At 41.4% G+C, this 22,943-nt stretch overlaps 1 protein-coding gene across 9 annotated transcripts in view; it reads left to right on the top strand.

The window, feature by feature from the left end:
• Window positions 1-415: 415 nt before the first annotated feature.
• Window positions 416-22,943, top strand: part of PCDH15 (protocadherin related 15) — a 771,473-nt gene continuing 748,945 nt past the window's right edge. For all 9 annotated transcript variants that reach the window (XM_045024749.1, XM_045024750.1, XM_045024752.1 and 6 more), the window contains exon 1: window positions 416-588. The gene's annotated coding sequence lies outside the window, so the exon portion shown is untranslated. The remainder of the gene's footprint in view (window positions 589-22,943) is intronic.

The raw sequence follows: 22,943 nt of genomic DNA on the forward strand, positions 1-22,943 counted from the left end.
GCTTTTGTTATTTAATGAAGATGAATAAAAGAATAAGGAAACTGGAAAAAAAAACTTTTGCTTTTCTTTCTACCCAGTGATTTGATAGACTTTATTTAGGGTAATGTAGATTTAACTAGCTGTAATGCCTGTGGTGAGAAGGGCTTTAAAGAGATTATGTCTTTCTTGTCAAGTGATATTGTAAATGAATGTAAGCTGCTGGGCTCCTTTGCCACAGATGAAGTAGAAAAAGCAAACAGAGCCACTAGAAAAAGCTGATTGGACACAATACATTAAAGAAGCTAGCACTGATTATCAGTGGGACATCAATTGTCTTTTGGGCTGGAGTACCTGCTACTAATTGGTGTGAAGAGCATAGTGGTCACTGTATGTTTAAGCCCAGTCCTCCCCACTATTTGCTGTGAGAGCAGGACAACTAATTGCTGTTGCTTCAGTGCTAGTGAATCAACATGCCAAGCTAATAGCTGCAGGTAGAGGGCAGACAAAATCCTGCTAGGAATGTACAGCTAGTTGCTTGTGATAACCATAGCAGTTGGAATGCGTAGCAGAACATGGAGAATGATTGTGTGCTTTCTGGTCTAATATAAGGTATTTTTATTACTATTATTTTGTATATTATGCTGAATGTTTGTTTCAAAATTTACAGTGATTATGTTTTACATTGTTCATCTTGAAACTAGATAGTGAAAATTGGGTGTTCTGAAAATGCTCAGTAAACAGGCTTGGCAGAAAAAACTTGCAGTATAACCCTATGCTGTCTAAGCATGAAACTTTAAACTGCAAAGTAAGTTAATTTTTATTTGAATTGAAGAGTTAAACTACCTGAAAAGTGATCATTGTGGCACGTAATGAAAGGCATGTGCTACATTAAATCATCTTTCAGATATATAGCTGGAAAAAAATGACAATGAGATGGTAAAACAAAATATTTTGGTGAAGGTAGAATACTTTTCTTCCTAAACCTCAGTCTTCTGCCTTTCACGTGAATATCATTCCCTCCCCAAAGGTGAATGTTTTTGCATTTTAACTCTTTTATGCTTTGCTCTTAATATTTCTTTCTCATCGATTCATAGTTGCACTGTGAACTAATGTTTGTTTTCCTTATTGTATTACAAGGTTTTTACTTCTGTACTGATTTTGATGTTGTGTTTATGTAAAGGAAATAGTTAATAAGGAGATTACCAAGTAACATGAAGCTGCATTTTGTTTGTTCTTGCTGTTTTCAGAGGTACTATTTGATTAAGCCAATTGCATGGATCTACATACAGTTTGAAGTGATGTCTTTAAACTCTGTCCTGTACAATAATTATTGTTTTGAAATTAATACAAAGTAGTTGAAGTAATTTTCTTGGAGTTAGAATATTTCACTTGTAGAACATTATGATGATGATACTAAGAACACTACTGGTGACGTGTTTATATGTAAAGTTTCACCTTCATGATATAAGAGTTGATATAGGGTGTTAGCAAATATTTTACTAAAATAAGATCTGGTTATGGAATTAAATCCAATTTGGAAAATTTGAATATAGTGATAATATTCAAGTGTATCATATTTGTTGATAAAATATCTTTACTCTTGATTTACTATACACTGCAGATCTAAGTGCTGCTGTTACAAGAGGATAATATGTTCAGCTTGAGTAAGATTAACTCTAAGTCCCTATTTCATTGCTTCTTTTAAAGTGAGCTAATTGTCAAATATGGTAAGCTAATATCGCAGGGAGTGGAGTTGATGCTTTCTGTGAGAAAAGAACAAATAAGAGCAGTGGTATATTGTAAGCATTAACTACGGTGTGGAATCCTGCAAGCCTGACACACTAGAGTGTTTCAGATATATATAATTTCAACTACTCTGAGTTGAATGAAACTTGTTTTATATATATGAGGAGACTGGAGGACAGTTGGCAGTGTTATTTGATACATGTATCTATTGTGCTAGTCCTCAGGTTTCAGCAACATAATCCACCTGGCTTTGGAGTCACAGCTCTATCAAATAAGAATGCAATTAAATGAGAGCACTGTTCCACTTAATGATGAAGTGCTCCTCTCTCAGCTGTTGTAATGATGTGCCAAGGCTAGAGCATTAGCCCTAATCACCATTTTACAAGTTTCCTTTGAATGTGAGTGTGCAGGCTGCAGCAAACTTTGGAGCTTGATACCTGCTTTATAGTTATCTATTTGTGTTAAATGACTGGTTGGAATAATTGTATTGTCATCTCATATCATCTTTGCTCAGGTGTGATACCTCTGCCAGAAAGGTAGTCTCCTGTAAAACTGTGGTGTAAAAGATTTTTAATATTCTTTGTAAAGGTTTTTTTAAGTTTTGTTTTGTATTAGTTTATTGATTTACTGGTGTATGGCATTCTTTGACAATCATCTCTGCTGGAAGCATTAGGCAGATGTGAAATGATTTAGTTGGGGTTGGCCCTGCTTTGAGCAGGGGGGTGGACTGGATGACTCCTGAGGTCTCTTCCAACCCTAATCTTCTTTGATTCTATGAAATCATAGTCACAAACAGAGACCATGTTTAAACAACACAAAAGCTGTGATCTTAAGCAAGGAAGTTTAAAGATAAAGGGAAAAACTCCCACACTAGACTCTGTCCTTAACTTATTCTGCTGTGTCTAGATGTCACAAGAGTCTGAGTTCAGTGTGGACAGGTACCATACACAGCTGGTAACTGGTGTCAGAGCCTCCCTATTCAGTTTCTAATGAGGATAAAGTTGACCTCCACCTTAAGTTCTTGACAAAGGTGATCTCCAGTTTTCATGTTAACCAGGCAATTTATTTACTGATGTTCTTTCAGAAGCTTCACACTCAGAGATGGAGAAACTTCATTTGTTAGATGCAAAACCAGCTTTAGGGTTCTACCTGGACCATTCTAAATACTTTAGGTACTAAACACAGTTGTTTGCTGTGACTGCTGAGAGAGTGATGGTCCAGTCAGTTTCCACTTAAATGATTTCATCCTGTATTTCTTTATGTATATGTTTATGCTACCAGTTGGCTAATGTGACTTCACCAACTAGGGTGTTGGCCCATTTGACTAGGGTGTATGCAGCATCATCAGACTTACTCGCACAAGTACCTATTCTGGACACTTGCAAAGTGGCATCTTGGTTGTCAGTGCAGATATTTACCTCTCATTATGCTATAGCTCATCAGTCCAGGAGCAATGCTACTTTTGGATGTGTTTTTCTCCAATCTCTGTTCAAGTAGAGTCTAAGCCTACCTCTAAGCTATTCTGCTTGTGAGTCACCTACAGTCAAGAGGACATTTGTAATCACTCAAAGAAGGAACAGTTACCTACATTTTCATAACATTGTTCTTTAAGACGTTTTGCAAATGTCCATTCTACAACCTGCTCTTCTTCCCTTCTCTGTCAGAATCTATCCGGTCAGAAGGAACTGCAGGGAGGTTGGGGTGACTCCAACTTTTTACACCTGCATGTAGTGGCACAGAATGGCAGAGGGCACTCAAGCTGCTTTGAGGGAAACTGCTCAGGGAAAAAAGTTCTCTGACATCTGAGCATGCACATACCTACAGTGGAATGAATGGACATATGTAACATCCCTGAGAACAAGTTACAGAAAGGTAGCTATCTGTTTCTTATGGTTAACATAACAGGCAGAACTAGCACATACCACATGGTTAAACTCAATTACTAACTATAATAGCTAATGGTGTTTAATCCCTGCCAGTGGCTTCAGCTGATGTAGTGTTGCTTTCATGTAACCAGTTCAACATGAACTTTTTTTTTCATTGTGCATAAAGACTACCACAATCCAGTTTGACTCTTAGCTTTTTCCTAACTATGAATGATAGCACATCGCTTAATGCATTGCCTCACTTTCTAATACCACTCTATAGAATATTGCCATAACAGGGTGCCAAGGCTCTTATAATAATCTAACCTTTCAGTAAATTCAGACTCCGGCATAAAGTTCCTTAATTTCTGTTGGCTCAGTGTAACAACTTTAGTTCTCACCCACCTTTGTACATCCATGGTGGTATTAACAAACCAAAGAATAAGGGGTTTGTAACCTTTATGATGAAATGTTACCAATTAATATTAGTTGTTTAAAGTAAGGGTGCACTAAAACTCAACTTAGTTTTCAATTTGAAACTCTAGGTCAGTTACAGAAAATGTATTTAGTGGAGGACTCTGAATGGTAAAACCTGTCTTTAGTCAAAAGAAAAATGACTAGTTAAGCAAACAGGCATGCAATTACTTCTGGCTGAGGGGTGAAAACATTATCTAAAGTTGTATTAGTTACACTATTTCCTCTTTGACTGAAAGTATATCAGTGGGTGATCAGTCCACTGACTGAACAGAGTGAAGTACAGCCTTATAATCCTGGAACCTAACAGTACTCTTTTGCTATTAGTCAGAGCTCATACCAATATTAACAAAACTACTCCTTTATAATCCATTATTATACTAATTAACATTAAACTCACCTATTACCATAGTCATATGTCTGCCACCTCCTCATTGGTTCTTGACATTACATGTTGTTGAAATTCACATCCGCACCAATGTCCTTTCCATACTATCAATGTAGATTGACTTTTATTAAAATGCTATCATTTAAAAAATCTTGCCAAAAACAGTTATAGCCATGGGTCATGTCCTTGCTAACTTCAGTTTTCCCGTCTTACTATTGCCAAATTATCTCTAACTTTTCTCATACTAACAGGTTTCAGAGTGGTAGTCATGTTAGTCTGTATCAGCAAAAACAACGAGGAGTCCTTGTGGCACCTTGGAGCTTATGTCCAAATACATTTGTTAGTCTCTAAGGTGGTCACAAGGACTCCTGTTTTTTTCTCACACTAGCAACCACAAATTCCCATCCTCTTCTACACTTAGGCCAAAACCTAATTTCTACTTAATGTAAGCTAGAGTTACCTGGAGGGAGTCAAACTCAAGGAGTAAATTTAGGCTCAGGTTAATTTGTTGTATTGGTTTTTGACTAACACTAAAGCTAAATATCATGGACGTAGGTTTGGGCACTAGCTGAGAATCTGTATGCTCTGTTCAAGATTGTAGAGCGTCTACTTGAACAGGGAAACAGTGACAGTCTAAATATGTATAGGTCCATACGTGGCTGAAATTTATGAGAAATTAGTTTGGTTTCCCAGTCAATTTCCTAATAAGTAGATATAGCTAACACAGCACTCTTGCACTCTTTTTAAAATGAAACATTAGCAGGGAGGGTTATGACTAAATGATCATGAAGAGTAAACTATTTTGCTTGAATCTAGAGGGGACATGTCCAGATCAGAGTTGTAGAATGTTACTGGAGTAGGCAAGACTAGGAAGTCTTTATTGTGGTTGCCTGTGCTGTGTCTATTCTGTGGATAAATAAAGACCTCTAGCTTCTGGTACTGTCCATTCAGTGCCTTTCACATACTGCTACCAGCACTAAATCCACTTTAAAGAGTCATAAAAATAAATGTTTGCTAACTGATGCTTAAGGTCTGAGTGTTTGCTGTTTTGCATCTTGTGTAGTTTGTGTGAAACATTATTATTGTGATTTAGAATAATTTACACTTGCTTTGCACTCACTTGGTTTACGTGTAAATGACTAAACAAGATGTAAGGTAGTGGAAAATCAGCTGCTTCATTTTTATGTAGGACAAAGTTTAATAATAATTGTCCCCTGAAAAATGCAACTTGAGGTAATTTAAATGAAATAAAGGCAGTGGTGACACTGCCTTAAAGATAGCATCATCAATGTCTGGATTATAAGTAAAAGGGAATGACAGTGTCTTGTTTTCCATTTTTCTTGAAACTACTAACTATTTACTTCTGGTATGAAAATTGAAGGATTGCATAATTCATCGATAGTGTTTGCTTCTTACTACACAACTTACAGAATCATAATGAAATGATAAAATGATTAGAGAGATGATTTTTTCCTCTGCTATTAACATGCAAATGTTCTCTGGCTGTGCCAGATGTTTAGCTTCCATTATTTGGAAGTTTCCTTCATTTTGAATTTAGTGAAAGGAAAACTTGAGAATTAAAGCTTAAGCTGTCCAGCAGAATTAAAAACTGTTTCCTGTATAAACTAAGACAGCCGCTTACTTAATGAAGTGCATCATTCTAACAGCAAGTCCAGCTAATGAATGCTTTCCCTGTTGTTTTAGAGAGGTGTCAGAGTGATACTTTTCTGATTCTGGATCATTGAATCCGTATGGAAATGCAAATTGTTTGTCTGAGAACAGCTTCCTTTAATTTTGTTTTAACATTCAGAAGGCAAGTTTATTTTATACTCTACATTTCGCAGTTGGGCTCCTGTGACAGGTACTGAATTTGTAGGTATAATTATTTGATATTACATTCAAAACTTGATAAGATTAGATCTTCTGAGAGTTCAAATGAGGAAAGACTTTTTTTACTAAAAGTTTTGAAGTAACAAATTATTTGAAAGTTGTTATGCAATTACTATAGAAAGTATACTGAATGTGCTTAATGTGACAAGTAGATACCAACACAAATATTATAATGTCTGCAATATGCATATAACAACCTTGCTTTACAGTTTTCAGTGGGTTATGAATTAGTGTTATTCCAATTATAACGCTTTATAACCCAACTGATTTTAAAATACATGCATGATAATGGCTAATGCCCCCTGGTTTTCTTATGGGTGCTCTAATAACTTATAAAATTAAAATACAATAAATTTAAACATTAGTTATAGAAGCATAGGAAAGGCTATAAATAGATCAGCTTTATCTTTATAGGCTCATTTTCTAAACAGTATGCAGAGTGTCTTACACCACACATGGAAGGGATGTTTTGTTTTTCCTGTGTGAAATTAGCAAAAGGTGCTAAAGCATTCATTAGTACCTTGTTATTGTTGCTGAAATGTTATAGTGCATCACTTTTCCAGGCTATTATGGGCATTAAGTAAAGCCTTATTTAGTACCATATGATCATTCCTTTCCACAGAGTGATCATCTACTTTGCTGTATCTGATTGAGTATGCAACTACTTTCTCAGTGTAAAGCCTGATGTGGCGGAGTCTATTGGCCCTTCTCTGTTTTCTGCTGGAGTCACTGGTGCCTTGACACTCCCCTCCTCACGCCTGTCTATCAATCAGATTTAGTCCTCCAGAGGCTTAGAATGGCCAGTGTTTCCTCCTGGCCAATCAGGAACCAGCAGGCCAGTCAAGAAGGTTTGCCTTGCCTGCACCACCTTTTCCGTGATAGAGCTGGTGAGACTGGGACAGAGGGAGAGGAGCTCGTCAGTGCTAGCCTAGTACATTGCCTTAAAGGCCTGAAGCTAAGCACTTGCCTCTGTGGTTTTGTTCAAGGTGCATACAGCCAACATATGTGTTTATATTATGAGGGATAGCTCAGTAGTTTGAGCATTGGCCTACTAAACCCAGGGTTGTGAGTTCAATCCTTGAGGGGGCCACTTAGGAATCTGGGGCAAAAATTGGTCCTGCTAGTGAAGGCAGGGGGCTGGACTCAATGACCTTTCAAGGTCCCTTCCAGTTCTAGGAGATTGGTATATCTCCAATTGTTACCTTTTATTTTCATTTAACTGTATAGAAACTGAGCCTGAGCTTATGGCCCAGTCTACCCAAGCAGCCAGCCAACCAAAACTTGTGGCTAAGGCAGGGACCACCTGGAGTACCATACGTTGCTGCAGGAGGTGCTTTAGGGCAACTCATCCTGAACATTCTGCTCTTACACAACTGCAAAAAATATTCAGGAGTTTCTTTTCAATAAAGATTACATCTAAGTGCATTCACACTTTCTTTTCTATCTGTTTTGGGAGAAAATATCTAATTTTATATAACATGGTTTACTTTACATTGGAATTCTATAATATTTATAAACAGTTGTGTGACTTGTTTCTTAAGTTGTTGAATGACTTGAGTACCAGCATTACACCTGAGTGTATGTACAGTAATTCAGCTGATTAAAAATTGGAGTGCTTTTCTTATTGAAGAAATATGTTGATTGATCTTTTTGACTGAGCCTGTGAAGTCTTTTCACTAAACTCAGTGGCATTTCAGAATTTGTCTCTATATAATGTATCCACATCCAATTGATTGAGCCTAAAATTTCAGGGAATGTTCTAGGTTCAATCACCAGAACCCTATTGATTTTTGGGAAAAACTGAAGGGGGGGTGAGGAAATGGACACAGAGAGCTCCTTCCAGCTGTTTACACAGACACAGCTTCAAGTATCTCTCCAGTTCTCTGTAGATCAAACAACTGTTTGAGGACACCCATTAACACCTTTCAGAATAAAAATATCCTGTCTCATCTCTGCTTATTCTCCCAATAACATGTGGATACTCTGAATGATTTACCCCAGACATAAGAATAGTAAGGGGGGAGGAAGGGAATGAGGGTGTGTCCAACCATCCTTACTATGAGGGGAGGGAATCAGGGACCATAGTGAAAGGGAATAAGAGGGCACACAGACCCCTGCTGGGGGGGGCAAGAGGGAAAGATAAGGGGACCTGGTTTATGGGGGAAGACTGGGATGGAATGTAAACAGAGCCCCTGCTCCAGGGGAAAATTGAGGGACCCCAGGTATTGGGGGGAGGAGAAAAGGGGAATGAAGTAGGATCCTAGAGAGCCCCTGCCATAGGAGTAAGGGGAATGGAGGGCAGCGTGGGGGGGGGGGGAATATGGATGTACACGGAGCTGCTGCTATGCAGGGGGAGATTGAGGGACAGAACCTCTACCGGGGGAGAATGTGAGGAGTTGCAGGGAGTTTCTGAAATAGGTGGAAACCGAAATGTGGTAATCAGGAAGCCTGTGGGGTGGAATGGAGGAATGCAAGGATCCCCTGGTGTGTGCTATAAGTTGGGCTACAGGGGTTATTTGGCAAATCATTGTTTATGTCAAATTAGTATGGGGACACCAGGAAAATGAAAGTAAATTTCCCCCAAAGATTAATATTTAATTATGCAAATAATAAGCTATATGTGTTATTTCTCTTGCTTAGAAATGCTTTATTTACTCTCTGTCTTTTAAGAGGCATGCTAGGGCAGCAACTTTCATACACACAATGTATAACATAATAATATGATTAACATGCCTGAACAGAATTTGCAAGATTATATAAAATGTATAGTGTATATACAGAGAGAGTTTGATTATTGCATTTTAATTGGATTTCCCTCCTCTAATCTGTTCATGGCATCTTCTCGCTTATTGCTAGATAATGTCAAACTTCACAGTACCATGAGGAGTCTTTGTGCTTTACTCCAAGACATTTATGTACATTTAACACTATTTCAACTTTAATCCTGTATTTGAAACAAATGGAAACTATTGAAGGAATGCTAGTGAATTATTTACTTAAAACACAGTACTGGTGACTCATGAAATTTATGCTACTTTTCAAATCTTCCAATATTCTTGGAAAAGATTATGATTTTGAAGATTTGAACTGATGGTCTTGATGAATGTACATTCATCATTATAGTGCATGATAGATTTCTTTAAAACATAGAAAAATATTTATAGTTAACATTTTGCCCCCTTTTTTTTTTTACAGAAATTTGTTACTTTTAGAATTACAAAATCTGTTCATTTATTACTGAAGAGATTTCACAAAGTGCTTAAATCATTAAGGAAATCTTACACTGACTCTTAATCAAAATTTTTATTATCCTTTATTATGGTTCTTACACTTTTATGTAGTAATGAATGATAATACACACACATCATATAGAGAGAAGGGGTGAAGCTGCAGTTACAAAAGAGAACTCTCAGATGTAGGCCCTGATTCTGTAATGATCAGGTTCACCAGCACAAAGCTCGTTGCAGGATCAGAGCCTCAGTGTCATCAAGATGGCGTCTCATCAGGCTCACCATAACTTTCATTATTATAGTCATTAATGACCACGTACATGCTATCAGGAATGCTGAATGCATGTTCAGCTGCTTACTTTTTACCTCTTTGATGGTCTTTCAATTAGAATTGTTAGAGCTGCTAAAACCTTTGTCTAGTCCCAGGATACTGGCTACTCTTAGAGCTGGAGGCATGTGTCCCAGTTTGAGGAGACTTACTTGCTCTCATTGAGGTAGTATGCTAAAAGTAAAGTGGAGCAGCAGCAGTGAAAGTGGCAGGATAAGCTAGGTGCCCCAAGCATATGCCCCAGGTCTCAGATTGGCATGTTGTTAGGGCAGATAGCCCTGTCCACACCTTATGGTGCCACAGCTACCCTCTATATTTAGAGTGACGAGTGGTGTAAAAGAATACCTTGAGAGGTGTCAGGTAGGGCTATAGGCAAGGCTTTTGACTGGAACCATTTGTTAACTAGCATTTAAAAGAACATGATTAAAAGTGGAGAAAAGAAGAAAATCAGCCTTCAGACAGAGAGTTCCATAAAAAAGACTGAAATGAGGGCATTCAAGGGCAGCAAACAATTTTACTTTATTCTCAGAGCTGTTATGAATCCCATATTTTAGGGATATTAAAAACAAAATAAACCTGTAAGTATATAAATATATTTAAAATATTGCTGTAATCCATAAAATTAAGTCTGGAGAGAGTGCAGAGGAATATTTTGAAAACAGAGATGGTTGAAAGTTGTCTAACGCAAACCAGTGACAGAGCCAGATGAGTTGACACATCATGGTGGTGACACTTTCAGTTAGTGGACACTGCCTCCACCACACCAGCCTGATCCTCTTCTGGTCCATAAGTTCCTGCTTTTTCCACCCTGGTCCATGCTCCTTAATCATTCCTGCTGGTAAGCCTCAGGTCCATCCTGCTTTCCAGTACCAAAAGGAGTAGAAAACTCTGCTGCCACAGAGAGGGACCAGGGTGCTGTGCTGGCTGCATTCCCAGTGGCCATGTGACATGTATTTTGTACAATGGTATTAATTAAGGGAAGGGGAACACCCACCCCCTGAAGGGTTTTGCACTTGCTCAAAGTTCAATAGGCTGGGTGCAGAGGGAAATGTTTTATCACTTGTAAGTTTTGGCTGTGTGGTCACAACACCACTGAAATTTGGCTTGGGTGCCTCTCCATTCAGACAGAGGGGTGGCCAGGCCACACACTGTTGTGATACTCTGTTCCTGTATAGCGGAGCACAGGGGAGTCCATCAACTATTCAACTCCTGGTGGCACTGGCTCATGCACTGTTGTGTGGGTAAGAGAGAGGAAAGTTTCCCCAGCTGAGGGAGACACAGGGTCCTTGCGGGTGGGAAACCAGTGGAGACCGGAACAGGGACCCTTCTGGGGGGCAGGCAAGGAGAGTCAACACTGGAATTTCCTCCCCCCTCTCCACCCATAAGTATCTAAATTGGCACCACTAATGCAGCACTGGAAGCAGCTGCCAGCAGGTCCACACATGGTTGCTCCTTGTAGTGTGCTTTTTTTTTTTTTTTTTTTTTTTTAACAACTAAGGCCTGGTCCACACTAGGACTTTAATTCGAATTTAGCAGCGTTAATTCGAATTAACCATGCACCCGTCCACACCAGGAAGCCATTTAATTCGACCTAGAGGGCTCTTTAGTTCGAATTCGGTACTCCACCCCGACGAGGGGAGTAGCGCTAAATTCGACATGGCTATGTCGAATTAGGCTAGGTGTGGATGCAAATCGAACTTACTAGCTCCGGGAGCTATCCCATACTGCACCACTCTGTTGACGCTCTGGACAGCAGTCCGAGCTTGGATGCTCTGACCAGCCACACAGGAAAAGTCCCGGGAAAATTTGAATTCCTTTTCCTGTCTGGACAGTTAGAATCTCATTTCCTGGTTGGACATCGGGGCGAGTTCAGCAGCACCAGCAGCGATGCAGAGCTCTCCAGCAGAGGAGTTCATGTAATCTCTGAATAGAAAGAGGGACCCAGCATAGACTGACCGGGAACTCTTGGATCTGATCGGTGTGTGGGGCGAGGAGTCTGTGCTTTCGGAGCTGCGCTCCAAAAAACGGAATGCAAAGACCTACGAGAAGGTCTCCAAAGCCATGAGAGACAGAGGATACAGCCGGGATGCAATGCAGCGCCGCGTGAAAATCAAGTACCCCAGACAAGGCAACAAAAAAATCAAAGCGGCAAACGGACGCTACGGAGCCTGCCACCACTGCCCCACCAGCGACCATGGACTCTGACGATGGGACAGTGTCGACGGCCAGTTCCTCGGCAATGTTCGCGGACGGGGAAGATGAGGAAGGGTGTGTGGAGGACGAGGCAGGCGACAGCGCTTACAACGCTGGTTTCCCTGACAGCCAGGATCTCTTCATCACCGTCACGGAGATCCCCTACCAACCGTCCCCGGCCATTAACCCGGATCCTGAATCAGGGGAAGGAGCAGTCGGTAAGTGCTTTAACCATGTAAACTTTTATTCTTAATATAACAGGAATCTGAAGTATGTGAAAAGGAGGTCTCTCTATATATGGGGATAGAACAGAAATCATCCTGGGAGATCTCCACGAAGCTCTCCTGGAGGTAATCGAAAAGCCTCCGCAGGAGGTTCCTGGGGAGAGCTGCCTTATTGGGTGCTCCGTGGTAGCATACTTTTCCGCGCGAGGCTTTCATGAGGTACTCAGGGAGCATTGCCTCCCCGAGCACGGCTGCATAGGGCCCTGGTTTGTGCTGGCTTTCACGCAGCATGCGCTCTCTATCTCCTTCAGTGACCGTCCTCAGGGTGATCTCGCTCGGAGACTCCTGCATCTAATTAGGGGAATTACTGTAATGTTACGCCTGGTCCAAAGTATTTTTAAAAAATCTCCGGACAGACGGCATAGCAGAGACTCAGCACGCTGCTGCGTGACGAGCGTAACGGAAACCCAAAGAATCAAATGGACGCTCATGGAGGGAGGGGGGACTGAGGACGCAAGGTATCCCACAGTTCCTGCTGTCTCCGAAAAGGATTTGCATTCTTGGCTGAGCTCCAAATGCTTCTAGGGTCAAAAACAGTGTCCGCGGTGGGTCAGGGCATAGCTCTGCAATTTACGCAGCCCCCCACCCACCCCCAGAAGTGAAAGGGAAAACAATCCTCTCTTGACTCTTTTACATGTCACCCTATCTTTACTGAATGCTGCAGATAGACGCGATGGTGCAGCACTCAACACAAACATCCTTGCTCCCCCCACGCTATGGATGGCTGATAGTGCAATATGGCTGGTATCCGTCCTCATCATCAGCCTATTGGCACATGGGGCAGTGCAAAAGGGCTGGTAACCATGCAGACGAGCATCCGTGAGGTCGATCAAGGGCGCCTGGCCCTAATTTTTCATGGTAGATGGTACAGTATGGCTGATAACCATCGTCATCATAGCAACAGGGGGCTGAGCTTCATCAGCCCCCACCCTTCATGTGTAAAGAAAAGATTCAATTGCCCCTGGACTAGCAGCAGGATGCTGGGCTCCTCTCCTCCACACTCCTTAATGTCCTATCTGGACTATCATAGCAACTGGAGGCTGCCTTCCACTCATTTCTCACTAACAAGTCACTGTGTCTTATTCCTGCATTCTTTATTACTTCATCACACAAGTGGGGGGACAATGCTATGGTAGCCCAGGAAGGCTGGGGAAGAATGGAATGAACAGGTGGGGTTGTTGCAGGAGCACCCCCTGTGAATAGCATACAGCTCATAATCTATGCAGGATCTGACACAGAGCGGCTGTGCTCTCTGGTTCTCTGATACAGTGGTTCTCTAGTACACTTGCCCATATTCTAGGCAGGACTGATTCTATGTTTAGATACCAAAAAGGAGGGATTGACTCAGGGAGTCATTCCCAATTTTGGCTTTTGCACCCCTGGCTAAGAGCTGCCAGGGGCACTTATGACAGCAGCAAATGGTGCAGTGCAAAAGGACTGGTAACCATGCTCATCTTATTACCAATTTATGGTGTGGTAGATGGTACAATATGGCTGGTAACCATCTCTGCTGTCATGCAAAAGCAAAAGCATGCTGCTGTGTAGCGCTGCTGGACCGCCTCTGTCAGCGGCATCTAGTACACATACGGTGACAGGCACAAAAGGCAAAACAGGCTCCCTGGTTTCCACGCTGTGGCATCTGCCAGGGCAATCCAGGGAAAACGGGCTTGAAATGATTGTCTGCTGTAGCTTTCCCGGAGGAAGGGATGACTGGCGACATTTACCCAGAACCACCCGCGAAAATGGTTTTTGCCCCATCAGGCACTGGGATCTCAACCCAGAATTCACAGAGACAGACTAGACTGTGTTCATTGTTCACAAAAATTTATCTTTGCAAGGAATTCACTCCCTTTTTCCCATCACACAGCTTGGACTGTCTCCAGAGCCGCCACAGCATCCCCCTCACAGAGGCTGGCAAAGATTAGGCGGCGAAATAAAAAGACACGGGACGAGATGTTCGCTGAACTTATGGGGTGCTCCCAAGACGACGCGGACCAGCAGAGCCAGTGGAGGGAGACCCTCTCTCTGTACCAGCGCTCACACAGCGAACGGGAGGAGAGGTGGTGTGAGGAAGACAAGCAGGCGACTCAAACACTGCTTGGACTAATGAGAGAGCAAACGGACATGCTCCTTCGCCTTGTGCATGTTCTGCAGGACCTCAGGCAGGAGGACAGAGCCCCCCTGCAGTGTATCTGCAACCGCCCTCCCCCGCCACAAAGTCCCATACCCCCCTCACCCAAAATAACCAGAAGGAGGGGCGCCAGAGGCCGTGTAAACTGTCACTGCACCCCAGCAGAGTGCTCAAGTACCCAAAAGCTCTCATACCCTACATTTTGAGAAGTCCTTCCCTTCCCGCCTCACCCAAGCCCCCGTCCCAGTTTCATCCCCTAACTGTCTAGTTGATAATAAAAAATACTTTTCTGTTAATTACTGTTTCCGTCATGTTCTTTTAGAGGAGACTGTGTTTGAAGGGGGGGAAGGGAGTTGGTAATTTGACAGGACAATCACCTTTACCAGGGTACAGACATGGGGGCAGGATCAGCAGCAGGTCACACACACACTGCAGTCAGTACGCACCCTGGTTGGTATGGGAGGTAGTTTGCAGGTTCTGTGTGGTTGGGGGGGTACGTGACTTTGTAGCGGGGGAGGGAGGTTACAGATCTCATGCAACGGTCCCTGTCCTGGACCACAGAGCCACGCAGCAGAGGAATCTGTATCCGTCCTCCCCCGCCAAAAGGCCACATAGCCCCCGCACACAGAGTCCCAAAAAGGAGGGATGGCAGGCTCCGTTGAAACATCCAGTCCGGCACTGCAGACTGCTCTGGGAGCAGGAGCCTGTCATTCCTCGAGTTTACAGGCGGTCTTTACATCACTGCACACCCTACCCAGCACAGTCCGTGTCCCAGTTTCAACCCTGTAACGCAAAGTCATCAATAAAGAAACCTTTGTAAAGTTACAGTGGAACATGTATTTTATTTTTAAATGTGTGTTGGAAGTTGGGGAAGCAGGGTGGGCGGGGTATGTAACTGCAGATGCTAGTCAACAGTCACTTGGTAAAGAAACAGGGGCAGCTTCAGCTTCTCTGTAAAGAAACTGAACAGTCACAGGTCACGCTGCTCACTGCTCGCTGGTACTTGAAGAGTTCCTTGTCGCTGTGCAAGGCGCCTGCATAGGGCTTCACGAGCCAGGGCATTAACGGGTAGGCTGGGTCCCCGACGATCACTATAGGCATCTGCACATCCCCAAGACTTATTTTGTGGTCCGGGAAGAAACTACCTTCCTGCAGGCGTCTAAACAGACCAGAGTTCCTGAAAACATGCATGTCATGAACTTTGCCTGGCCACCCGATGTTGATGTTGGTAAAACGTCCCCCATGGTCCACCAGTGCTCGCAGCACCATTGAAAAGTAGCCCTATTTCTCAGCAGCTGACTGTGGAAGAGGTGGACGATAAGGTGCGAGGAGTTGACAACGGCCATAACTGCAGCGGGATCCGTGCTCAAAGTGCTGTGGCGCCCGCGCTGTCACTGAGCAGAAAAGTGCACGAACAGATTGCCCGCAGGTGCTTTCAGGGAGGGAGGGAGGGAGGGCGTGATTGACGGTTCAATGATGACAGTTACCCAAAACCACCCTCGACACATTTTTCCCCCCAGCATGCATTGGGGGGAAATCCCAGGATTCCAATGGGCAGCGGGGAGTGCGGGAACTGTGGGATAGCTTCCCACAGTGCACCGCTTCCAAAGTCGACACTGGCCCCGTTACTGTGGACTCACACAGTCGAACTAGTGTATTTAGTGTGGATACACAACTTCGACTTCATAAGGTCGATTCCACAAATTCGAATTAAGTTGATTCGAAATAGTCTTGTAGTGTAGACATACCCTAAGTTACAAGTGATAGAGGAAAAAAGTGGCACATTGCAACCAGCAATGCAGGAGGAAAACTATTCAGTCTATTTAAATACTGGCCTAGTGGCAACCCTAGGCACAAACCTGGTCAGGGTGGCCCTTTGATTGAGAGCCTTGTGCAACTGTACAGAGGGCACATTCGTTAATCTGGGACTGCATAATATGCTTGAAAAGACATCACACATATACATCTACTGGCTGTCGGTGGCAGTCCCTGCCCCGATTAGGTCTGGGGGCACAAACAGCTTTTCCCCATCAAATGCAGAGTGGACTATCTTGACCATGTATTTGCTTATGCCTTTTTAAAAATTATGCTTTCCAAATTCTGAAATCTGAGCCCTACTTCAGGAAAGTGGAAATCAGTTGTCTCGCTGCCCCCACTTCCTTGCAACCCTGCCACATTCTAAAAATCTCCACAGCTTACTGCATTTTTTTTCTGTGCCCCCACCTACTCACATAAACTTTGGGAAATATGGGTGTAGATCTTCATAACATTCTTTCTCTCATTTCTTGGATGTTTGATACTATACATTGTTTATTTTTAATCCTCTGAAGCTTTTGAAATTAAATGAAATGGTCCACTTTGGAAAGGAGTCACAACACCTTGATATTCATCTGTTCTTGAGCTTAGGAATTTCTTTCCTGGATATAGATAGAGGCTAATTTTTTTTTCAGTTGCTCTACAGGGTGTCTTATATATCTCCAGTATTTAAGTGATCCTTTGTAGGGCAACTATACATCAGATGAATTTTCAGAATCATTCCAAGTCTGATAAGTAAACAGCCTGAAGTCACAGGCATGCATGATGAAAAACAAAGAAATCCGAGAACATCCTTTTCTTCACCAGTTTCGCAAGCAATGCTAACAGCAGACTTCTGTAGAAATGTTTTATGATTTTGCCTACTATCTTCCGCCCATGAAAATAAGATTATGAATATTCTCACCTTGGCTTTTGAGTGGAATATACAGTCTGTTGGCTGCTCCTCCTGTCCTTTTTTGATGCCTCTGTTTCTGCCAAAGCTGCCAGGGTTTAGGAGTGGCTAAGAGGGTTGCTGGGTAACTTGGAAAGGAGCTGAAGACAACTGTTCTGGGGGGAGTGTCTGGAGGAAGATGGGGGCATCAGGGATGGTGACTAAGGGCTGGGTGGAAATTGGAACAAGTTTGGGGGCAGGACTTGCTGTGGGTCAGTACTGCCCACCTGCCCAACCTTTTCCTCCTGCCTCTGCCCAACCTTTGTCCCCTTTCCTGCTTGCCTGCTCTTTCTGGCTGCTTTTCCCCAGCTGAGAACCAGCAAGCGGGGGCAGCAACACAGAAGTCAATGGGCTGCCAAACTCACCAGGCTCTCTAATAGCCACGTGCCGCAACTGCAGGTCATTCTTGCAGTCCCAGTGAATGTCTGATAATGTGGACTGAGGAAAGGTAGAGCTGGTCAAAACTGGATTTTCCATTTCACAGGAAATTCTGCAATTTCAAAAACACTCTTCATACCAAATTGGAATAAAGCGTGGAAGTTTAAAAAATCCCGGAAAACAATTTTTTTTCTAAAAATAAATAAATTTTTCAGATCAATTAAGTGATTTGTTTCAATAAAACCAAAATGTTGCATTTCTATTCTGATTTCATATTTTATAAATTAAATTGAACAAAAAGCTGTTTCAGAGCAAAAAAATTGAACCATTCGGTTCTGATAATGTTCACTTCAATTTTTTTAAAAAAGAACATTTTGTTTAAATCAACATTTACACAGAATGTTTCAGTTGCAGTGAATCAGCATTTTCCACAAGAAAAATGTTCAGTTAGAAAAATTTTGACCCACAGGTCTATGTCCCTCAAAATTGCATGACCATTCTGCAATGTCTTCCCTTCACCTTGTAAATAAGTGATTAGTCTTAACTCTTAGCACAAAGTTTCCTGTTATGATCCATCTTGAAAAGTATCTTATCTATCTTTTACTTCCATTTTAAACCCCCCTTTTTAGGGAGAGGTTTGCAATCCTACTCCAAGCATGCATTGTTATGGAAATGTAATAAGGAACTAAACACAAAGAGTGTAGTATTTAACAAATAAATATTAGAGAATATTTTGTCTGCGAAAATAAATGTATCCATTCTTTTAAATTAGGAGATCAGAAATCAACTTATTTTCTAGTTCTGTGCTTCTCTGTCTCAAATGCAGCTGGAAAAAAAACAGTTTATTATTCCATAGTGTGAACCTCTGCTGTTTGTGTAAACAGCTCAATTTTTTTTTGTTAGGAAAAACAATTGGCATGCACTGTAAGTTTTAAAATCTCCTAAGGATGCTCAATATATTGAGCATCTGTGGTGCACACCACCAGAATTCAGTAATTAAATACCTTTCAATTGTCTTATGGATAACTGGAGGATGTAAACTGTTATCATCAAGAGGTTTTCTCGGTCCTGCCTCCACTGCTGAAGACAAGATGGCTAGCTGCTCCTCAGATGCTAATTAGTTAGGATAGCAGCCAATGAGAAACTCATTTTGGAGTCTTTCAGCTAGCCTAGTGCTGCTTGCTTCACCATTCTCTCTTCCATTTTCTGGCTCACTACTACACTAAAACTTGCTCTTTCTTTACAGTTAATTTGTTTTTGTTTGTTTGTTTTGTTTGGGTTTTTTGTTATTTTGGCCTGCACTCTTCCCTGCTCTCCACCTCCACCTCCTTTCATCCAATTGAGCTCAGAGTAGAAGAGGAAGAGAGAGGCAAAAAGGGAACCAACTTGGGGACCTTAAGTTGATAAAGTAGCTCCCTGTGCTCTCTGTGGTGCAACCCAAAGTCCACCATCTTAGTTTCGGGACAAAGCAATGCCTTCCACTTACTTCCTGAATTTCCTTGCTTCAACACACCTTACTGTGCCTGAGGTGCTACAGCTAACGCAGTATAAAGTAGAAACATAGTCATAGCAAAGTCCTTATTTCACAGAACTATTTCAGTATAGTTGGAATTGTAATTTGCACATTGAAACAATGCAGAACTTCCATTTTATTTAGTTTATTGAGTTTGTTTCATTTGAATGTACTGTAAGGCCTGGTCTACATGGGGGGGATTGATCTAAGTTACGCAACTTCAGCTACGTGAATAACCTAGCTGAAGTCAATGTACTTAGAACTACTTACTGCGGTGTCTTTTCTGCGGTAGTTCGACTGCTGATGCTCCCCCATTGACTCCACCTATGCTTCTTGCTCCGGTGGAATACCGAAGTTGACGGGAGAGCGCTCGGTGGTCAATTTTTCACGTTTTCACTGGATGATATATATCGACCTCCCCTCTCTCCCCCACCCCCCCAGGCTGGATCGAGCTCTCCGGAGGTAAGTGTAGACATGCCCTAAGCAGCTTCCACTGTGTATGGTCACTTCCTTTTCTGAATCCTTAAAACAGGACTTAGGTACAGCAGGTTAAGTTCAGACTAGGATTTAAACCACAGCTCCTGAGATGCCTTCCTTTTGTTAGTCTAATCCAGATTTAGGTTGTACACAATTCTTTTTTAATTTCCCTCAGTGAGAATCATAATAAGCAGAGTATATCACAATTTCTAATCACATCCTATGGCTGCAACTACTGTGAATCCTCCCACTGGATTAAGTTACACTACTTTTTTTCCTAATTGCTATTGGTATTCAAAAAATACCAAAAGAAGCTATGATTCCCCAATGCCTTGTACTGCACAAGAGGGTCACAAAAGCAAGCTTGCCTTCCTTGTGCACCTCAAAGAAAATGGGTTTTGCATTTTAAGAAACCTTCACTATACAGTGAGTTTTTTCTAATGTGAAGTAAAACTTAAATGACACATCTAGAATTTTGTCAGCTAATTAAGCAACAGTTTGAACATACACAAATTCTAGAGATTAGGTTTGTAGTATTAGTACTACATTTTGACAGTAAACTTTTCATAGAATGTTAAATGAAAATGACTTTCTCTACATTCTAAAAATTTTGTCTGGTAGAATTGACATAATAGGCTTTATGGAATTATTTATCAATCAGTAATTTTTCAAGTTACAGGAATGCAGCCATGTATTTAAACTGAAGCCTCTCTCAGACAACTCTTTCTGTTCATTTAAAAACTAGCACCTTCATGAGGGATATTTTTCAAAGACAGAAATGGGAGCTGGGCTCCTAACTACCCTTTGTACCTTTGAAAATCTCCCCTTTACTACTTAAAAATAATCTGGCAGACAGGAACTCCTGAGTTATACTAGCTGCCTGCCTCAGTTTCCCCAGCTGCAAAATTGGAATAAGTTTTACCGACCTCACATAGGGTTGGAAAGGATATATTAGTTCCTCTTCAGCTGGCCTTTCCATGTTCCCATGTGTGGTTTTAAGGTACCTGCCATTTGAATCACTTATTCCTGCCTACCTGCTTTCTCTGAAGATAAGAAAAAGGGAGTGACTCCAACTTAGGTTCAGTTCTTCTAACTGCTGAATGTAATGCAAGCTTGGTTTGCCCTCAGTTTTACCCATCACTGATGGTTTTTTTTTCATTTGTTCTGCCCTACAGAGGCTATTTTTGTTTGTAGTTATTTAAATGGTCAGCCAACTTTCTTAAAGAAAGAAAGGGTGTCCATATGGTAAGATATCATATAGGCCTGCAAAAATGTGAGGGCCCTTGAAAACAGGGGGGCTCTTCAAATATAATCAACTAAATCTCACAATGTTTAAATCCAGCATCAGATGGTGGAATTCTACTCTGAACATCTGACAACAAATACAGTTATTGGTTTAAGTAATCTTAGTGTATTATCTGTAAAGCATATTGAAGATGAAAAGATATATATGTGCTGAATATTAGTGGTTGTGATAACAGTAATAGCAGTGATATTGCCTTTATAAAATAAATATTGGTTTAGTTCTCCATCATTTATGATGGTGGTACAAATTACATCTCAGAATTTCCTAACTTAATTCAATGGTGGTCCAAACATACTTTGTGATAAACCCTACCATCTGACTTTTTTTAAAGGATCCCTCAGCGAAGCTTATGTGATCACTGACCAGTAGGTGGTGGTATGCAGTCACAATGAGATTCAGAAAGATTGATTCTCTGCTAGTATGTTTAATTAATAGGATGCTTTTGAAGAAAAGGGGAAGTGAAGAAATTTTAACCACCATGGGGATGCAGTAGAGAAGCTGCACAAAAGAAAAATCTTAGCTATTATTTGCTCAGTCTGGTTCATTGATATGGAGGAACATATACCACAGTATCCTATAAAACTAGCTACAGAACATACAGGTTGGAGAGAAACCTCCAACTGTAGACTTTTATTGGAAAATGTTTTATTTGAACGGTTAGTAACTCTCTCTATATGTTATCACTTAATCAGTTCAGCTTCTTCCATAAATTAATGAGGACTTAGAATTCCACTTTCTAAATCACTTTTGAAATATTAAACATCTACAATTAAGTAGTAGGTTTGCTTCTCATATTTATAGACTCAGCCAATTAACTACTTCATATATAAACCTGATAGACCTTTCGGAATTAGGGAAAACATTTCCCTCAAGGAATTAGCAACAAGTGTAACCCGAATTAGTCACCAGTGTAACCTGAATTAGTAACCCAAGATTATCTTGATAGTTATTATCATTTTTATGTATTTGGTGTGTTTACAATCTGTTTTGGTTCTTTTTCACAATGCAAGGAGAATTATTGCAACATCTCTGAAGGGGACAGAGAGGTGTGTCTTGCCTCCCAGGCAAATGCCCTGTGGAGTATAAGAGACACATGGAGTAGATCGGCTCCTGCAGAAGACTCTGAGTTTAGGGGAAAGAAACACGATTGATATAATGAACTTAGGTTAAATAGTTCTATTGGCAGAAATAAAATGAGCACTTGCAGAAAAGGGCCTGGAAACCAATGATTGGAAAGTGTTCTTTGGTGTACAGGCTGGTGAGATACTCCACTGGCTTACAAACATCCTATTACCTGGCTTCATTCAAGTGTGACATAGCAATGCTTCAGGAGATGCACCTTCTTCTGGATGGTGAAGAAAGAACACTTACTCGGGTGGGTTCTGCTTATTATTCAGGTTATTAGTGTTAAACCTTCATAAAGAAGTTGGTAATAATGATTCTCCTATTTAGAAGGAATTTAAGAATAATGATATCGTCATAGGTAACAGAAATATGTCTGCTCAATTGTGGCTAATGTTCGAGATCTGGACTGACTTACATGTTCTCCAATGAAAAACGACGAGTTCCTCTATATACTTGAGCTTTTGGAAACGGTATTGCCATGAAAAAGGGAGTGTGTGTCTAGGTTCAGTACCTTTTAATCAACTGTCTGATGTGGTTATTAAATACTTAAAGGAAAGGAGGCATTTTCAGCCCTAGTAAAAGATTTGGATTGGCTGATGTGGAGACTGATTCAGTCTAGCAGTGAGGGACTACACATTTTTTTTCCTTTCTTCTTTAATAAACCAACTAATGCACTTTAATTTTGTTAGAAACAAGAAACATGCTGGCTGGAGTGGTGCAAACCTCAGGGAAGTCTGTCAATATGCAGGGTAAACACCCCAAACTGGTGGCATGTTCCACCAACCCAGTAACAAATGTGAACTCCTGACGCTCTATACAGTCTTACCATGAAGTCACAGACAGTCCTCTTGGATGCCCCAGTCTATTTTGCCACCCAGGTGAGCTGGACG

This window comes from Mauremys mutica, chromosome 7 (genome assembly GCF_020497125.1).
Source record: "Mauremys mutica isolate MM-2020 ecotype Southern chromosome 7, ASM2049712v1, whole genome shotgun sequence".
In the NCBI taxonomy this organism is placed as follows: Eukaryota; Metazoa; Chordata; order Testudines; family Geoemydidae; genus Mauremys; species Mauremys mutica.